General features: G+C 42.9%; 1 long non-coding RNA gene across 1 annotated transcript in view; it reads left to right on the plus strand.

The window, feature by feature from the left end:
• The first annotated feature begins 480 nt into the window (after window positions 1–480).
• The window catches only part of LOC129526654 (uncharacterized), a 58,475-nt gene continuing 39,318 nt past the window's right edge, over window positions 481–19,637 (plus strand). Inside the window, exon 1 of the long non-coding RNA XR_008671366.2 lies at window positions 481–1,408. This is a non-coding gene — a long non-coding RNA (uncharacterized lncRNA). The remainder of the gene's footprint in view (window positions 1,409–19,637) is intronic.

Consider the following 19,637-nt stretch of genomic DNA (forward strand, 5'->3'; position numbering starts at 1 on the left):
GAGCTCAGCTCAGATGTTACCTTCTGAGGCAGGAGTAAAGGGAGGGAAGAAAGGGCCCCCCGACTCCTCCTCATCTCCCTGCCCACTCCCATGTCCTGCTTTATGCTCTTCACCTATTTATTTATTTTATTTAACATCTTTTACATTGTGGTAGGAATACTTAATGTGAAACCTACCCTCTTGCCAAGTTTTTAACAGTGCAATATAGCATTGTTTATAATAGGCATAATACTGTACCACAGATCTCCAGAACTTTCTTATCTCACGTAACTGAAACTTTATACCTGTTGAATAGACACTCGCTATCCCATCCTTCCCTCCCCGCAGCTCCTGGGAACCACCATTCTACTCTCTGCTTCTATGTGTCTGACTATTCTAGATACCTTATATAAATCGTGGAATTACGCAGTGTTTGTCTTTCTGTGACTCTGGCCTTCACCCTTTTTTTTTTTTTTTTTTCGAGATGGAGTCTTCCTCTGTCTCCCAGACTGGAGTGCAGTGGCGTGATCTTGGCTTGCTGCAACCTCTGCCTTCCAGGTTCAAGCGATTATCCTGCCTCAGCCTCCCGAGTAGCTGGGACTACAGGTGCATGCCACCATGCCTGGCTAATTTTTTTTTGTATTTTTAGTAAAGATGAGGTTTCACCATATTGGCCAGGCTGGTCTCAAAATCCTGACCTTGTGATCTGCCCACCTTGGCCTCCCAAAGTGCTGGGATTACAGGTATGAGCCACCGCGCCCGGCCCCTTCACTCTTTTTAAGAACATATTTTTAATTTCTTGCATTGAAATCATAATTTGACACTATTTTTTGTTGTTGTTTTTACTTGTCTCTTTTAACTGGACTGTAAGCCAACAATAGAAGGAACCTTTTGTGTTTCACTCACTACTGTGTCCCCAGTGCCTAGAACAGGGCGTGTACATAGGAAGCAGGAAATAAACTTTTTTTAAAAGAAATGAATGGGGAGCTGATTTTTCATGCCCTTGAGAAGCCAAGATCTCGAAGCAGGCATATGTGGGGGTGTCAAAAGCAGGTCAGGAGGTCGTCTCATTTCCTTGTACTTTCGTTGCATCAAGGTGCTAACACTGCTTCTCAGGTACCATTTGTTAACTGAACCATCAATGCTTAGGAAGTAGAAAGGAAGAAATGAAATAATTATGTTTCAGATTGAGCCCTTTTCCTGGAAACTTGGAAGAGTGTTCCATACCATCCAGTCTTTCTGTCACTTTTACCTATTTCAGGTGTGTCCAGTCTCAGCTGGGAATGGAAGATGCTTTGCATATCTTTAAAATCTTCGGGCCATAGAGTTGGGGAGAGTACAGAAAGAATACCACAGAACTTTTACGCCAGAAAATGGCAGGTGCTCCGAGGGCAATGTTGGAATGCTTGGAGTGCATAAAAATACCAAGGTGAGTGCCTAGTGGAGGGTTCTCAACATTAGACCTAAGTCATAAACTCCAAAGGTTGTTTTCAGGAATCTGTACTTCTAAAAGTTCTGAAGATGCATCTGGGGCCAGGATGAGGGCCACTGGTCTGACATAAAGAGGATGGGCTCTGCTTAGTTCCATAAATTCAGGGAGTTAATTATGTTGTTTTAAATTTCTTATACCATTAGCACAGGGCTGATGAGCCGAACACCTTTTATGTTTGAATCAATAGATGTTTCTTCCCATGTCTTTGGGAATATTTCACAGTAGCAGTTGGGGTCTTAAAAAGTTGGCATTTGAAGGCTAGTGTTATTTTTTGTTTATAAAATAAGAAATTGATCTTTGGAAAGCAATTTAGCAATCTTATTTGGCCACAGTGGCATTGAGACCACTCTCTTTCTCCCTTTAAGGTTCATTATAACTCGAGTCCATTGCATAAAGCTCTTTTTATTGTAAAATGAGACCCCCATCAGGATCCTATAGACAGTTTTATTTCCTCTTGTTGCTTTCGGTACTCCCATACCATATTTCTGTAAAGGGCAACCTTACATTGAGTTTGGCATTGCTGGGTAGGCATTGCTGTCTTCAGGAGCCTTCTTCAGCTCATTTCTTTTTTGTTTGTTGCTCATAAAATAGCAGGCATCTGTGCACCAAGCTGATGTATTCATTGGTCCATGTACCTTTTAGTCCTTGTATGCACATTTAGGTTGTACAGACTTACAGTAATATTACTGCTAGAATTCTATTATATATCTCTTCCATTTATATTATGCCATGAATTTTTTTTTTGGAGACAGGGTCTTACTTTGTTACCTAGACTAGAATGCAGTGGCATGATGATGGCTCACTGCAGCCTTGACCCTCCCAGGCTCAAGCAATCCTCCCACCCCAGCCCACCAAGTAAGCTAGAAGTACAAGTGTGTGCCACCACGCCCAGCTAAGTTTTAAAAATTTTTGTAGAAACAGGGTCTCACTGTGTTACCCAGGCTGGTATTGAATTCCTGGTCTGAAGCAGTCCTCTTATTTCAGCCTCCCAAAGTGCTAGGGTTACAGGTGTGAGCCACTGCTCCTAGCCCAAGTATTTTTCAGATCAACTTTACTGAGTATAATTTACATATAATATTAATAAACTAGTACAAATGATTGTACAAGTGGTTGAGGTTTTACAAATGTATTCATCTTGTAACTACTACCAAAATCAAGACACCAAATAATTTTATTACCCCAGAAAGTTCCCTCGTACCCTACTATGGTTAATCTCTCCTTCCATTTTTGGCCCCAGGCAACCACTGATGTGCTTTCTGTCACTACAGATTAGTTTGCATTTTCTAGAATGTCACACAAATGACATCAGACATAGTTATGATTTTGTATCTCAGTTTTTTTGCTCAGCAGAATATTTTCACATGTAAATATTTTTCATTTTGCTCATCTTTTTTCCATACCTAATCTTTCTACCACTATCACCATGACTGCTTTTTTTTTTTTTTTTTTTTTTGGAGACAGAGTCTTGCTCTGTCACCTAGGCTGGAGTGCAGTGACATGATCTCAGCTCACTGCAAACTCCGCTCCCCAGGTTCAAGTGATTCTCCTGCCTCAGCCTCCTGAGTAGCTGGGATTACAGGCACGTGCCAGCATTCTCAGCTGATATTTTTGTATTTTTAATAGAGACGAGGTTTTGCTATGTTGGCCAGGCGGGTCTTGAACTCCTGACCTCAGGCCTCCCAAAGTGCTGGGATTACACTTTGTTGCTCATAAAATAGCAACAAACTGTGCCCGGCCACCACTACTGCTTTCTTAAATCAGATAACTTAAGCTTGATATGTATATTTCCAGCCCTCTATCAATATTCCTACAAACATATACACATACAAGGGAGCCTAGGTGATTTGGCCTGTAAAAGTCATCCTTACAAGATACAAAATAAGATGGCAAAGGGAGGGCAGAGAATGGATTTGGAGGGGCAAAGGGAAAATAATCAACAGAGGTAGGTAGGTATTTCTGTTTAACAGATGAGAAAACTGGGAAACTCAGAAGGATCCTACAGTTAGTCAGTGGCAAACCCAGCATTCCAACACAACTCTTCTGACTCCAAATCTCATCTCTTATTTCCCTCCAAGAGGGTTTTTTGCTCCATAAAATTTTGAAGGCCCTGAGGGCAAAGAAATGTAGGACCTGGAAAAAAGATAATGTTAGTGATGAGGATAATGATAATGATGATGATGGTGCTGATGGAGGTAATGATGATGATAGTGATGATGAAGATGGTGATGATGGCAGTGATTATGATGGTGATTGTGATGGTGGTACTTTAAAGCAGTGATCCCCAACCTTTTTGGTACTAGGGACCAGTTTTGTGGAAAACAGTTTTTCAATGAACCAGAGTTGGGGATGGTTTTGGGGTGATTCAAGTGCATTACATTTATTGTGTACTTTATTTCTATTATTATTGCGTTGTAATATATATGATCAAATAATTATACACCTCACCATAATGTAGAATCAGTGGGAGCTCTGAGCTTGTTTCCTACCACTAGATGGTCCCATCTGGGAATGATGGGAGATAGTGACACCCAAAGTGTGTTGGTTATGTCCAGTCTACTCCATAATCTCGTTTGGGTTGCTGTCACTGCAGAAAACCCTGCTTCACAATGATAGAAAGTTGGAAATGGAAGGAGGATTTTCAGTGCTTTTATGGCAATCTCAGGACATTCCAACTTGACTTTAATCCAAAAGATACGGAGATTTGAAGTTGTCTCAGATGTGCTTTTAAGGCCACCAGATGTAGCTTAATTGTCACTTGCCACTCACTGATTTGATAGGAGTCTGCAAGTAATTGATTTATTATGGTCTCTGTGCAGTCAAACCTCTCTGCCAATGTTAATCTGTATTTGCAGCCACTACACAGCGCTAGCATCACCACCTTAGGTTATCAGGCATTTGATTCTTCTAAGGAGCATGCAACCTGGATTCCTCACATGCGCAGTTGACAATAGGGTTCATGCTTCTGTGAGAATCTAATGTCGCAGCTGATCTGACAGGAGGTGGAGCTCAGGTGGTAATATGAGCAATGGAGAGTGGCTGTAAATACAGATGAAGCTTTGCTGGCTTGCCCCTCATTTCCTGCTGTGCGGCCTGGTTTCCAACAGACCATGGACCAGCACTGGTCCATGGCCTGGGAGTTGGGGACCCCTGCTTTAAAGAACACCCAGATCCAGGGAAAGCTGAAGGTAACAGAAAATAAAACCCCCCTTTCCACAGTGCTTTCACCTGTTTTTTTCTCATTTCATCCTTACTACCATCCTGTGTGATGTGTATTATGATCATTCCCATTTTAGAGAACTTGAATCCAAAGCAATTTTTCAACAATGAGCAAGAGAAGCAGGTGATAAACATTTATTCTGCTTTTTATATTCCTAGTGTTTGTAAAAATCAGTTCCAAGTCTTTTAATGGCACGTTAGGCTTTCAATAAATTTGGTAAAAATCACCAATTTTTCATGCTTAAAAGCAAATTTTGTTCATGCCAAGTTACTGCTAAACTGTTGAGAAGGAATGAATTGAAGTATATTAACTTAGAGGGATTTCAGTTTTATTGTCACTATTATCTTTAGATGGGGAGATGAAGATGCAGATAAAGGCATATTAGTAGGTCCCATTTTGATTAAATATATGTTAAACATTCCTTCTTAAGCTATGGTGACCAGCCAGTAGGGAGAAAGAAGTCAGGGGGTTTCTTCCCCCACCTCTGCCCCCTTCCCTCCTTGCTTGGCTGGGGTTTAAGCAGATGGCCACAGATCCTGCTGGGCAGCCCCTCTCCCACAGCCATGTCCCTAATGGCCCTGACAAGGTTCCCATAACATCATCCCTTCTTCTTGCCCCTTAGACTTAGGGGCAATAATTGCTTCCTGCTGTTCCTGGTTGCTGATTGTTTTACCATTCCCTTTACCCTGCCCATTACTAAGCTGATATTGCTCAGCTCCTCACCACCCTTTTTTATGCCCTGCTTTTTGGTACTGGGCTGTGATGTTCCAAAAGACATCCCTCTTTGTCAGCAGCTCTCTGTCGGTTCTGCCAATATAGGGTGCTGTGGGGAGCCTGCAAGACTGGAGGGAGGAGCAGGGACCCACTCCTCCTTTTGCTTGTGCTTCCTCTTAGACTCTCCTCAGCAGCCATCCTTCCCACAGCAGCCTTGAGATGCAGCCTCCTGTGTTTTTCTGGCACTCTCAGGGCCGTCCTTGTGCTTGCTCTCAAGGACCTGTAATAATCGGGCAGCCCCTCTTCAGAGGCCTCAGACCCACATCTGCTGCCCTGCTCTGAGCTTCTGGGTGACAACACTAAGCTCTTCCCTTTGTTTCCTGGCCCGAGTGGTGCTAGCCTGTCCTTCACAGTTGCTTTTCTGTGTTACTTTTATGATTCCTTTCACATATTCAGATCTCCAACCCCTTTCTTTTTTTCCTTTTTTTATTGTGAAAAACACATAAATGTTACCATCCTAACCTTTTTAAGTGCACAGTTCAGTGGTGTTAAGTAGCTTCACATTGTTGTGCATCTAATCTCCAGAACTTTTTCATCTTACAAAACCGAAACTCTCTACCCTTGAAACAGATCCCCATTGCCCGTCCCCCAGCCCCTGATGACCACCATTCTACTCTGTCTCTACGAATTGACTACTTTAGATACTTCATATAAAGATCTCCAATCCTTTCTTTATATTTAATTCACCTTATTAAAATAATCAGCACAGTTTTTGTTTTCCTGATTGGACTCTGACTGATCCATCTCTGTAAATAGTCCTTTCTTTAAACAATTTTCACTTAAACTCTTTGAATGGCCATCTGATCCCTGCTGGGACCGCAGCTGATACACTATGGAATTATTCGGGCGGTCAGATGAAGATTAGGTTAAAATAATAATAAGGGTAAAAACCCTTTTAACTAAAAAGCACTATATATTATAATTCATAGTAGTAGTAATTTAAGTGAGGCCACATCTGAGCTTCCCCTGCAGGGCCTTGAAACACTGACATCCAGAGAAGAAGAAGAATAAACAAGAAAGTGGCTGCAATGCCAGAGTTTCAACAGATCCTTTGTGGCTCTAGAACTGGAACTCTGTCTCCTTTTCTAAGACAGGATGTGGGGAGTCTTATAAAAAGCTTCATATTTGTATTCACAAGTTAATGTGGGAAAGAAACCAGGATTTCTGTGTCCTTAAGTGATACGGAGACTCTGGCTCCAGCAAGACAAGGCTCCGATCCCAGATGTCAGTCCCCAGCGATTCAGAGACACTTCAACATCCTGACTTCAAGTGAAAAATCAGGTTGCTTTTCGAGAGTTGTAAAAGACTGGAAACTCCCTGACCACTCGCCAACTCACAAATGCCAGAAACTCTGCAGCCATAGCCCTGGCCAGAGATTTTTCTGGCAGAGTGGGGTCCCCTGACCTCTTTAAGAGGAGCACTGCTTTCTGAGGGCTCAGAAGGCAATCTGAGGCTCCAGAATCTTGGCCAGGGGCTGTGAAGAGACAAGTGGAGCACAGGGTGGGGTATGCAGGGAGCAGGGGGTATCATGGGCGGGCCCCTCAGGGAGGGCCGTGGATTATTCAAAAGTGCCCTGGCCTGCTGTGCATTCTGGAGGATATTCACCATCAACCCTGCCAGGAAAGAAGGCCTCACAAAACACCAGGTCTGAAGGAAGGATCAAGGAATTTCTTTGACAGATGTTAATCAAGAAAACCTGAACACCAAGGGAGGCTATTGCTTCCTCCTGAAACTATTTGACTGGCTTGGTCTCTTTGTACTTGGGTGGGACTAACCATGAGAAAAAGCTCAGCTGTGTGAGTTTCGTGGCTCAATGTTATGGGGTACAGACGTGAGCTACTCCTCTAATGTCCAGGAGCTGTATCAATCCCAAGAAATGACTTGCAATATCCTGCGTGTGTGTGTGTGTTGTCAGGGAGGGATCTGGAACAATTTTCTGGGGCCTGTAAATGTAAGCTGATTCACAAGATGAAGTGCCCCCTCCCTGCCTCTTCCCCCATCCTGGAATTGAGAACGGCTCTAGATTATGAGGCAGAGGAGGCTGGAGCAATGACTTCCCTCCCGGAATACCCGACAGTACCCTGCCTAGCAAGCTTTGTGTACTGTCTTTATAGGAGTACTTACTAAATTGAACATATAGAAGCAGCCTTCAACTTTTAGGAATCCACATACATTCCTCCCATCCAGAAGGTTAGCTTGTGATGAGAGATTCTTTTGGGGATCTCATTAACAGTTTCTTCTGTTTGTGGGATGGCTCTTCCCAAAGGGGTCTTAAAATCAGAGAACAGGCCTGGCGCGGTGGCTCATGCCTATAATCCCAGCACTTTGGGAGGCCAAGGTGGGCAGATCACGAGGTCAGGAGATTGAGACCATCCTGGCTAATGCAGTGAAACCCCGTCTCTACTAAAAATACAAAAAAATTAGCCAGGCGTGGTGGCGGGTGCCTGTAGTCCCATCTACTCCAGAGGCTGAGGCAGGAGAATACCATGAACCCGGGAGGTGGAGCTTGCAGTGAGCCGAAATCACGCCACTGCACTCCAGCCTGGGCAACAGAGCGAGACTCCTTCTCAAAAAAACAAAACAAAACAGAACAACAGAGAACAAGATACACAAGTTTGGGAGGCTAAGTGCTAATATTGGTTTTCCTACCAACTCTGTTTTGTCCCAGTTACATCATCCACAAATTCATAGTCTCTCCCCCTCTCTACTACTCAATAAAGTTATTATGGGGAATTGTGATTAAAAAATGAGAGGAAGGAAATTTGTAAACTCAAAGTTGTAGTATTAGTATAGCTAGATGAAATAGGAGTTGGTTCCCCTTCCATGTTATTAGCGGAGAAAAAGAGACAGATTGAGGGAGGAAAAAGAGATGTAGCAGGATATTGTCATTAACATTGTAGCAAACTAACATGACATACTGTTGGTGAGTAGGTAAGAAAGATAGCTCTGAGTCCCTCACTTTAAGACACGTAATGGAAAGGATTCAGAACATTGCAGGAAGTGAAAGGACTATTTGATTCATCATTATCCTATTCTTAGTTGGAATTATTTTCCTCTTCATTTTAGTTATGACCACGGGTCAGCCAGAACATTAAGACAAGAGCACAGGGTTACAGTGTGGGAGCCCTATTTAATTGATTCCAGAATGCACATCTGTCACATCCCAACATCTCTGGGGATCAGCTGATGGTGTTGGTCAGGCTCTGTTAATAATGTCATGGCAGTTGTTAATAATGTCATGGCAGTTCACACTGTCATCATGTCAATTGAATTAGATGCATTGTTGATGGTATAGGTGTTGAATTTAATTGCGTTTAGAAGATCCTCAAAAAATTATACTATGATTTGACATTAAAATGAAAAATTACCTTGTGTGCAAAAAGGCGTAGAAACAGAGCAGCAGGACTTTAATTTGATATTAGTGAAGCAGATACGCACAGTTGGAGGAATGAACACAATAGTGCATAATTTTTGCAAAGTAACAACCGAACTGCTTTCTGGAGCCTAAGAGAGGAAGAGCCATCCCTCAAGTAGAAGAAACTGTTAATGAGTTTCACAGAGGGATTGGCCATCACAAGCCCAGTCGAGTGACAGCAGAAACTGCTGGCACATCTTGGATGGATGAAAGAAACGTCAAAGCAATCAGAGGCTTGCATGACTGGATAACTATAGTTAAAGCAGTGTATCATGTCATCTAAAGGATGGTGTTGCTCCTGGTGACTCATAAGATGTGTCTTAGGATCAATGGAAAATGGTACAAATGTAAGCTTATAACATTCAGGGAGCTACTACCATTTTTAAAGGAAAAGGCAGACAGACCTAGTGCCTCTTTTGCTGGTGGGCTTAGTCTTTTGAGAATCAGTACAGAGGTCGGCACATGGCTGATCAGGGACTATGTGCCTGTGGTGCTACTTGCCCTAATGACTCAGAACACACAGGAGATAGGACAGGTCTCAAGAGTGTGGAGGAATAGAGCAAGTGTCCAGGACCTGTCCTCCTTCTAGACATGTGAATGTGAGATGGACAACGGATTTTTTTTAAAAAGAGTACAGTTCTTTATTTAAAGAAAGAATTTGCAGTTTTGGAATGCTTCTTATAAACCAGCAAAAACTAACCCTAGATTTTAAAAAAGCCTAGCAGTTTCAGCACCCTACAACAAATATAAAACGTTTTAAAGTAAATTCAACTAGTAAATATTTAATCATCTCCAAGATTATACCTTTAAATTTACGAAGCATGATTATTTTATGAGTATATTAAATTCTGTATGATGAATTTTTAATGTCCCTAAAATGACAAAATTACTTCAGATTAATAAAAGGACCAGAAGCAAATATTGCATATATCTATTTTATTTCTGCCAGATTTCTATTAACAATCAAGACATGAGTAAAAAGAATATTTTCAAGCTTTTGTCCTCATCCATCCCATCCCATCCCCACCTTGAATTTCCTCATGTGTGGATAAACCTTTCTAGACATTTCAGATTTTTAATTCTTCAGTATGTTTATGATCATTCTTAATCTTGGCCCCATTGCCAGCGTTCCATGGATAGGCTACAGGGAACCCGTGTACCCTTGAAATTATATAAACAATCCTGAGCACTGTGTGCATTTTGGTGGTGGTGGGGAGAGGTATTCTGGTTGTCATATATTTCCTAAAAGTGCCCATATTTTAAAGAATGAAAGCATCCATTAACCACTGTTGAGCATTTTGGATTTGTTGTGACTTGGTCCTTGGCCCCTCCTAGACGTAAAATGGGAACTTTTAGTGAGTAAGTATTCTGCCTTAACAGGAGGCTGCGTCTAGACCCAGCAACAAGGGAGAGGGAGATTCTTGAGCAACAAGACACCCGGGAAATGGCTTTGTGATTCCGTCTTGGTTTTGGGATTTGGCTGCCAATATGTCCCTGCTCTTCCTCAAAATAAACAAAGAAAAGCCCCTGCATTCCTGTGCCACCCAGGTTCAATCTGGAACTTTGAACTTTGTTTTTTTTTTTTTAAGTGACAGAAACCAGGTCCCAATCCTTGAGTTTTCCTCTCCCTCTGACGGGGTCAGAGATCTCCAGACTGTGATATGGATAAGACTGGGGGAGGCTGCAGGGGCAGCTATCCAGGCCATTCGCCACTGGTGGTGACCGTTACACTCTAATTTAAAAATGCAAAAAAAAAGGTCAGGTTGAATGGAGTCTCATTGAGTTCCATGGAATTCCTCTACCTCATGGGCCTGGCATGGCCTAAACTGATGGTCAGCCTCTGAACATCATAGGCTGGGCCGTGACTTGAGAGTCAAGACGTTTCAGAGTAGCAGGTATCAGCGTTGGAGATGTTTGTTAAAAAATCTCCAATCCTTGTTAAAAACAAGCATTTGTTTTTGGTGGAGAGCTTGTTAAAAACACAGGTTCCTCAGATCACCCCCAGAGATTCTGATTCAGTAGGTCTAGGGTGGAATCCTGGAATTGGCATCTTTAAACCAACATCTCCAGGTGATTGTGAGAAAGGGGCTGGAAAAGGTTTCGGTATTCCACGTGTTGAGAGCCTGGATGAAGAGAAGGACATCTGGGCCCTCAAATGTTCTGTCTTTCATGTGTTAATTCTGTTGGGTCTGAGTCCTCTCCTTATCTTCTGGGAATGGCTTAAGAGGGGAGCCCTGCCCTCCTGAAAGGGCACTGCCGTGCAAGATGAAACATCTCAGCTAAAACCATGACCGAGAATTGTCTGTCGGGGCTGTGTTTTTCCAAGCCCCTGACCCCAGCAAGGCTGTGCTTTGATCTGAAGTAGAGAATGTCCAAAGGTAGAAGTTTCTGTGGGCTTCAATCTTAGGGGAGGCAGAGTGGTATGGTGGAAGAGCACTAACCTGGGAGTCCTAAGTCATTCATTCATTCACTCATATACTTGGTTGGTTACCGTGTGCTAAGTACTGTGTTAGGTGCTGGGATTCAAGGGTGAACAAGACATAGTGCATGCCTTCATGGAACCTTCACACTAATCAGAGTGAAAGACTTTCAAAAATGGTTCTAAAGTTTCTACAGGGATGGGGATTGGGACTTTAGTCTGGTTTTGAGACAGAAAGGGAATGGCAAAGAGACTTGACTTAAAGGTGATCTTATATTGCAAAATGACTTGTCTCTTCTCATGTTAACTGTTTATTTGGAGTGGATGATGATGAGGAAGAACCGATGGAGATTGTTGAGCAGTCAAAGATGCTCCCTCACGGCCCCCTTCTGCAGTCCTGCCACATACAGCGTAACACCAAGCTACCCCTTGGTAACACCAAGCTACCCCTTGGTGCCACCATCAGAATAAACAAATCATTATTTAATTCATGTAGTCAATCAATTGATTAGTTAATGACAGTTGAAAGTGCTAAGAGGCACACAGCATAGTGGGAGCTCATCAAAGGACACCCAGTCTAGGGCAGGGCATGAAGCAGAGATTTCTTAAACAAGTAACTTTTAAACAGAGACCAGACATAACTAGTAAGAATGGGCATGGAAGGTGGTGAGAGTGTCAAGGCCTGGCCAGGGCAGCATAGAGGTGAATGTCACAGTGAGTTTAGAGAGAAGCAGCATAAGATCCTACAGGGTCTCAGGGATTTTTTTCTTCCCACTTGCTGCTTTGTGATCTTGAAGGAGTTTCCTAATTTCCTCATCTGTAAAATGAGGGACAGGGCCAGCTCAACAAGGTAGCAGCATGGATTAAAGCTGCTTTGTAGAATGTAGCTGTACAGAAACTGAATTACTGTGAGTGCTCAGTGTCTGCTAGCTCATATTTAATTCACCTGAAAATGATAGAATGATTTTGGCAGGAGCCCAGTCGAGATCTCCCTTGGCTTTTCAAAAAACCTCATGGTAAAGGGGAGGGAGGTGAGTCTGTCCTGGTCCTGATGGCTTTGCCTGTTCAGCATCTTCTCTGGGCTTAGTCAGAGGGGGCATTTCCTCCAGCAGGCTGTCCCACTTCTGGAAAGAAGCCGTTTTTTCATTTTCTGGGTGTGCTACTTCTTTCATTTTCTTTTGTGATTTCTCTGAGTCAATGAATTCTAGCTCCTCCCCCTACCTTTTTTTTTTAAAGTAAGTTTGAGAATAGCAACCTTTGGTTAGACAAACATGCGTTTTTTATAACTCAGTAAATCTATATTAATAGAATATGCAGAGATTGATGCATCAACATGACATTTGGTGGTGTCACAGATGAGGAATTGTACCTAACATTTATTTAAATTTCATATATCAAATTCCATGTGGTTCACAAATGGCCAGTGGAGATTCTTTGAAGAAATGAAGATCTGTCTGCTCTTCACCCTCACCTCTCTTCATTGTCTCCCTTTTAAGTTTGGCAAACACACACATGCAGCATTTCTAAACTGAACCTGGTTATCTGCCCTAGAGATATTATTTCCAGCACTACAAGAGTTTATATAACACCTCTCTTCCCATGCACAGATGCATTCTCACATTAGCACTTCTCCTTGATTCCATATGTGTTTATAGAAATTTTTTTGAAAGATTTATCTGACTTAATGAATAAAAGAGGCATAGGAAAAATCTCTGGGGCCCTGGGACCTAACGTTGGCTTAGCCACTTGCTAGCTGTGTGACATTATGTGGGATGAATTTGGCTTCAAGTAACAGAAAACTTGACAAGTGGAGTCTTCCATAAAGAGAGATTTATTTATGTATATTCCATAACAAGAAGGCTGAAAGTAGGAAATTGCTGGCTTGATTCAGCCTCAGCTGAATGGTGTCCTCCAGGACCAGCTTCCTTGTGTCTTTCCCTTCTACAACCCTCAGCATGTAGCTGTTTTAGCCTTACTCTTGTGGCTCTATTGCCACAAGATGCCCACCTCAGCTCTAGAGCAGTGTTTCCTTTAAGGCAGGACAAACAGGGAAGGTTGATGTCTCCATGCATGCCCCTCTTTACTGAGAAAGCAGATTTTCTTTTTTTTTTTGAGATGAAGTTTCACTCTTTTTACCCAGGCTGGAGTGCAATGGCATGATCTTGGCTCACTGCATCCTCTGCCTCGCATTTTCAAGTGGTTCTCCTGCCTCAGCCTCCCAAGAAAGCAGAAGATTTTTAAGAAACCCACTCAGCAGATGCCACTGGTCAGAACTGTCATGTAACCACTCCTAGCTGCAAGGGAGACTGGGAGGATATTTAGCTTTTCCATCTTGTGAAGTGGAAACTAGCATGACAGTAGAGGTTGGAGCCTGTAGGATTAGTCAGTAGGTAGCATCTGCCACAGTGTCCTTGGACAATTTACATAGTGTTGGATGTCAGTGACCTGATAAATTGGGGTGGCTTGACCAGAATCTAGATGACCTCTGGGGTTCCTTTATTTCTAAAGCAGGACTTCTTGGGCCTTAAACACATGTACAAATCACCTGGAGATCTTGTTACAATGCAGATTCTGGTGGTAAGGGGTACAGAACATGCATTTCTAATAGGCTCCTAGGTGTTGGTGATGCTGCTGGACCATACTCTGATTTGCGGGGTTCTGAAGGTCTACAAGTTGTTAGATATCTTTCTGCTTTTCTCATTAGACAAGCCAGCTTAAGACAAATGCCAAACAAAGCCCTCGAATTTCCCAGTATGACTTAGAATTCACAGAAATTTTCTGTCCATCAGCACATGTGCACATTCCTATTTTTTTTCATCATCTGAGCCTTTGTGTTAAGGAGATTATAAGTAGTTAGGAAGTAGGGAATAGGGAATTACTTCTCTAACTTAATTCTCATAACAACCCTAGATTACTCTCATCTTACCAATAAGGAATTTGAGAATCAGAAACTCAGGGAAGTTACTTTCTTAAGGTCATATAGCTAGAAGATGACAGGGTTTGGATGATAATAACCGAGGTCTCTGATTTCAAAGTCCATGTTTTTTTCCACTTAATCATGCTGACTCTTGCAGAGGCCTGCACATGAGAGACCACAGAATGAATACAAGATAGGTCCCAATGGAGTGATGATTGTTACAAACCTGTCCATGCGAATGTAGCTTGTTACAAACCTGTCCATGCTAGCTAATCTCCCTTCACCCCTCCATATCCATTCCCCACCCTTTTCTGTATCTCCGGGTAGGCGGGGAGGGGACTGACCTCTCCCTGGGCTCTGGCCTCCAGTTGGGTCTGGCTAACAGGAATTGCCTACAAGAGATTGTGAAGCATGGAAGAGATAGAGGCTGGGGTATTCATTCACCACTTTCCAAATGGTTTGGCAGTAGTGGTGTTTCTCTATGTCAAGTCCACAACTTAGGAGGCCTCTCTGATGGCTCTCATTGGTGTCTAGTAGTAGGGAGTAGTTACTCCCTCTCTTTATCCCTTTAAGCCTGGGTGATAACTGCTTCCTCTGTTGCTAGTCCCTGGGTGACCTGCCATCTCTTTTTGGTTCTCTCAACCCTGCCCACTCCTCTATAAATAGTCTTTGATTATCATTTTTAGGTGCTGCCTGTTTCCTAATAAGGCCGTGACTCACTCACTCATTTCCTAAAGAATGTTCAGGTAGAGGTAGATACTGTTAAACTCTATAGAAGGAGGAGGTTGGGAGGCCCCAACAGTCAGAATATGGGGAGAAGTTAGGGCTTCAGCTTGACTTTGACACGTGGGGAGGATTTGCAGACACAACAGAAGGAGAACATGCCAGAAGAATATCAAGCAGAGCAAAAATTAAAGGGATGTGGGGATCTAACTGCACTTTGGGATCAATAATAGGTTGCCTGCAGTGAAACCAAGTAAGGGTGGGTTATAGGAATAATAATGCTAATGTTATTAAGTGCTCGAGTTAGTGTGTGCTAAGTGCTTTACTTGAACTAACTCATTCCATTTTCAACAGTCCTGTGATCTTGTTTTTGAAGAGGAGAAGGAAGCTGAGGTAGAGAGAGGTTAAGAACCAGTCCCAGGTTACCCAGCTCCTAAGTGGCCAGGATTTGACCCTTTGTAGTATGGCTGTGAGCCTGCCCTTTGACCCACCATACTGTGCTGAAGCATAGACCTCCAGAACCCATTGACTGTTTTGGAGCAGGGATAAACTCTGAAGAACGTGATATTTAGGAGAGGGGAACCTGGATGTGCTGGATAGAAGGCATGCGGGGAAAAGCTGGGGGAATCTGCGGCTCTCTCTGCAGGGCATTCAGTTAGCATGCTCCACCTCCCATGAAATGCAGGGGAAAAGAGGCTCTCAGCCACGTATCAATCAGATGGGATTGTCAGCTGCAGAATGATGAGGTTTATACATTTGGAAAGGAGAGCTTTATTTCTCATAAAGGGTTGCAGCCTGCAGGTGGCTATTCTGACAGGCTGGAAAACACAGCCTTTGGCCAGAAGCCAGAAACAGATAATTCAAGGGAGGGGCAAAGGGAACAGAAATTTATGCTGAGTGGGGTGGCTGAAATACATATTTAATAAGCTGTAGGAGGAGTTATAAATATGAAAGGAAAAACATACACATGCACAATTGAACTTCATGCCTCTCCTTGGGTCGTATGTTCAACAAATGGCTGTGTTAGCGTGATCTGAGGGTAGAATTTTCAGCCCTCTGGCATCAAAGGTGAAGCATTGGACACAAAAATCCTCAGTGCGCATCCCTGTAGACTGGCCAGAACCACTCTGTGGTCAGAAGGAATGCTGGTCAGTTGTGTCAAAGGCACTAAATGGGAGGGGCAGTCACGGGGTTGGTTGAAATCAATGGTGGAGCAAGCCTTTCCCAAGGACTAGTTTCTGTTTAACCCTTAGGAAAGAAAAGCAAGGAGGTATAACTAGGCTTGTCCAAACTCCCAATCATGGCTCGGAACTCAGTTTTCGAGGTTTCTCTGTGGTCCCCTTGGCCAGGAGGGGGCCTGTTCAGTCAGCTGCAGAGCTTAGGATTTTATTTTTATTTCTCAGGTTCATCTGCCCTCTTCTGGGTGTGACTATGGAAGAGCTGTCTTTTCTTTTCATATGCCCCGCATCAGAATTCATGTTCCTTTATCTGAGTGGCAGGGAAATGGAAAGGACCAGAGTCAGGATGGCTGGGAGTGACAGCTATTGCCAGGTCCAATTAACAAAAGGGCCTGGAGGAAGTGGCTGCCCCAATCCTGGCAGAGCCCATGTGTCTGCAGGGTCTGTGTTGTCCCTGGATTTTGAGATGGCCCCTTAAGTATCAACATAATTGTTTTTGTTTTTAATTCCTCCGAAATGAATTTCTTTAGCAGCCAAGTAGCTCCATTTAGCCAGTTTGTTCTCTTTCTGTTTTCCATGTGGAAATGTAGGTTAGGCTGGGCACAGTGGCTCACACCGGTAATCCCAGCACTTTGGGAGACCATGGCAGGTGGATCACCTGAGGTCAGGAGTGCAAGACCAGCCTGACCAATGTGGTGAAACCTCATCTCTACTAAAAATACAAAAATTAGCTGGGCGTGGTGGCATGTGCCTGTAGTCCCAGATACACAGGAGGCTGAGACAGGAGAATTGCTTGAACCCCAGAGGTGGAGGTTGCAGTGAGCCAAGATCGCGCCACTACACTCCAGCGTGGGTGACAGAGTGAGACTCAGTCTCAAAACAAACAAACAAAAAAGGAAATGTAGGCGAACCTGAGTTTCCTTTTCCTCATCTCCATAGCATTGGTTGTAACCCCTATCAGACTGTACTATGTGCCTTCATGTGCATTCCTGTCATGGAGAGCACCCAAAATAGATATTCACAAATACTAGTGGGAATTGCTCCTTCCTATTAATCTATCTTCCTTCCATTGAAAGTCATTATGAAATGATAAGCGTGTTGGACAGAGTCCGTCCTCCCCTCCCCTCCCTCCCTCCCTCCCTTCCTTCCCATTGTGAAAAATTCCAAACAGACATAAAAGATAGTGAAATATACCATCATCATCATCAAGACTTAGCAATGCTCAGCAGCTTGCTGTATTTCATTTATTTTATTTTTGCTAAAATATTATAAAGCAATCCCAAATATCATACATTTTATATCAAATACTTCAATGTGCATATCTAGAAGATAATGTTTTCTTGGCTGGATGTGATAGCTCATGCCTGTAATCCTAGTGCTTTGGGAGGCCAAGATGGGAGGATCACTGGAACCCTGGAGTGCAGACCAGCCTGGGCAACATAGTGAGACCATGTTTCTAAAAATAATAAAAAAATTAGCTGAGTGTGGTGGCACACTGATATGGTTTGGCTGTGTCCCCACCCAAATCTCATAAATTTTAGCTCCCATAATTCTCTCATGTTGTGGGAGGGACCCGGTGGGAGATAATTGAATCATGGGGGTGGCAGTTTCCCCCATACTGTTGTCGTGGTAGTGAATAAGACTCACGAGACCTGGTGGTTTTATAAGGGGAAACCCCTTTCACTTGGCTCTCATTCTCTTCTCTCGTCTGCTGCCATGGTGAGGCATCCACAGTCACGTGGAACTGTGAGTCCATTAAACCTCTTTCTTTTGCAAATTGCTCAGTCTAGGGTATGTCTTCATCAGCAGCTTGAGAACAGACTAATACACACTTCTAGTCCTAATTACTTGGAAGACTGAGATGGGAGGATTTCTTGAGCCCGGAGTCTGAGGATGCAGTGAGCTGTGATTATATCACTGCACTCCAGCCTGATCAAGACCCTGTCTCCAAAAAAAAAAAAAAAGAAAAAAGAAAATAATATTTTCATAACATAATGTCATTAATACACCTAAAAAAAATTAACAGTAATTCCTTAGTAGTAAGTAATACCCAGACCATAGTCGCATGTATTCAATTGCCAGCACGGTCTTTTTATAGTCGATTTGTTCAAATCAAGGTCTAAGCATGGTAAGTAGCACAAGAGAGAACAGCTAGCTGGGGCCCCGTTTACAGTTCTTAGAGTGGAATGCAGGAATTTCTTTGCCTAGTGCACAATGAGTCAGTTTTACTGATAAAGTGCACCCTGACATTTGTGGTTTTGACTGTCTGGAAACAACTTCAAATGTACATGGCATTTAGCAGTGTCTGCTGAGGCACAAAAGTGAATCCTAGGGACTCCTGAGGCTGTGTCTGGGAGGGAGTGGTTCAGCTAGAGAGTAAACCTAGCTGAGAGCTGGCACTTGGCTCCTCAATGATGCTTTGTTCTTCTCTTTTCTTATTCTTCCTTGATTTGGGATTTCACAGACTTGTACAATTAAAAAGTGGAGTTTTACATAGAATTATTAATCTTTTATTTTGCTAAGTAAGGACATCAGAAAAAAAATCTTGGCTGGGTGCGATGGCTCACGCCTGTAATCCCAGCACTTTGGGAGGCCGAGGCTGGTGGATCATCTTGAGGTCAGGAGTTTGAGACCAGCCTGGCCAACTTGGTGAAACCCCGTCTCTACTAAACATACCAAAATTAGCCAGGTGTGGTGATGCATGCCTGTAATGCCAGCTGCTTGGGAGGCTGTGGCAGGAGAATCACTTGAACCCAGGAGGCAGAGGTTTCAGTAAGCTGAGACTGCACCACTGAACTCTAGCCTGGGCGACAGAGCAAGACTCTATCTCAAAAAAAAAAAAAAAAAATCTATCACCATTGTTTCTTAAAAGAAAGGATATTTTAATACTAAACGGGTAGAACTGACATGATTTCAGAATAATGGAGCATCTATCCCAGGAAGTGATTATTGACCACCTTATCTTGACATTATATATGTTCTGTGGTTCTAGTTTTGTTATTTTGTCATGGATTGGTGAACAACATTTTGTCACAGTTTGGTATTTGGGAAGCATTCCTCTACCCAAGATTGCTTAGATAGTAAAACTTGTGCCGTGATAAAAATGTCATTCTCTTTTGAAAAATAGTTGAGTGGGAGAGGAAACTTGTAGTAAAAGTTGAAAATGAAGTTAACTTGTGATGTAGAGATAGGCACAGAGATGCTACTGTTTTGATCTGTGATTTAGGGGCATAATGGGAGCAGGTACAAACATTTCCATATTCTCATATAGATCTGCGATTAGATCAAGGATGTCAAGAATTATTCTCTTAAACTTATTAGGCTTCTGATCCAACTTCTTCTTGGCTACCAAGAACTTGCATTGTTCTTGCTCACATTTCCAAGCCCACATGTCCTCCTTGTCCTGTACTCACAGCCTAATACCAGCATTAAGCGGATGACCCCCACATTTGCATCTCTTGCCCACTCTGCTCTGCTGAGCTTCAGACCAGTGTATCCAATTGCATTCAATAACAGCTGCATT

This window comes from Gorilla gorilla, chromosome 15, assembly GCF_029281585.2.
Source record: "Gorilla gorilla gorilla isolate KB3781 chromosome 15, NHGRI_mGorGor1-v2.1_pri, whole genome shotgun sequence".
In the NCBI taxonomy this organism is placed as follows: Eukaryota; Metazoa; Chordata; class Mammalia; order Primates; family Hominidae; genus Gorilla; species Gorilla gorilla.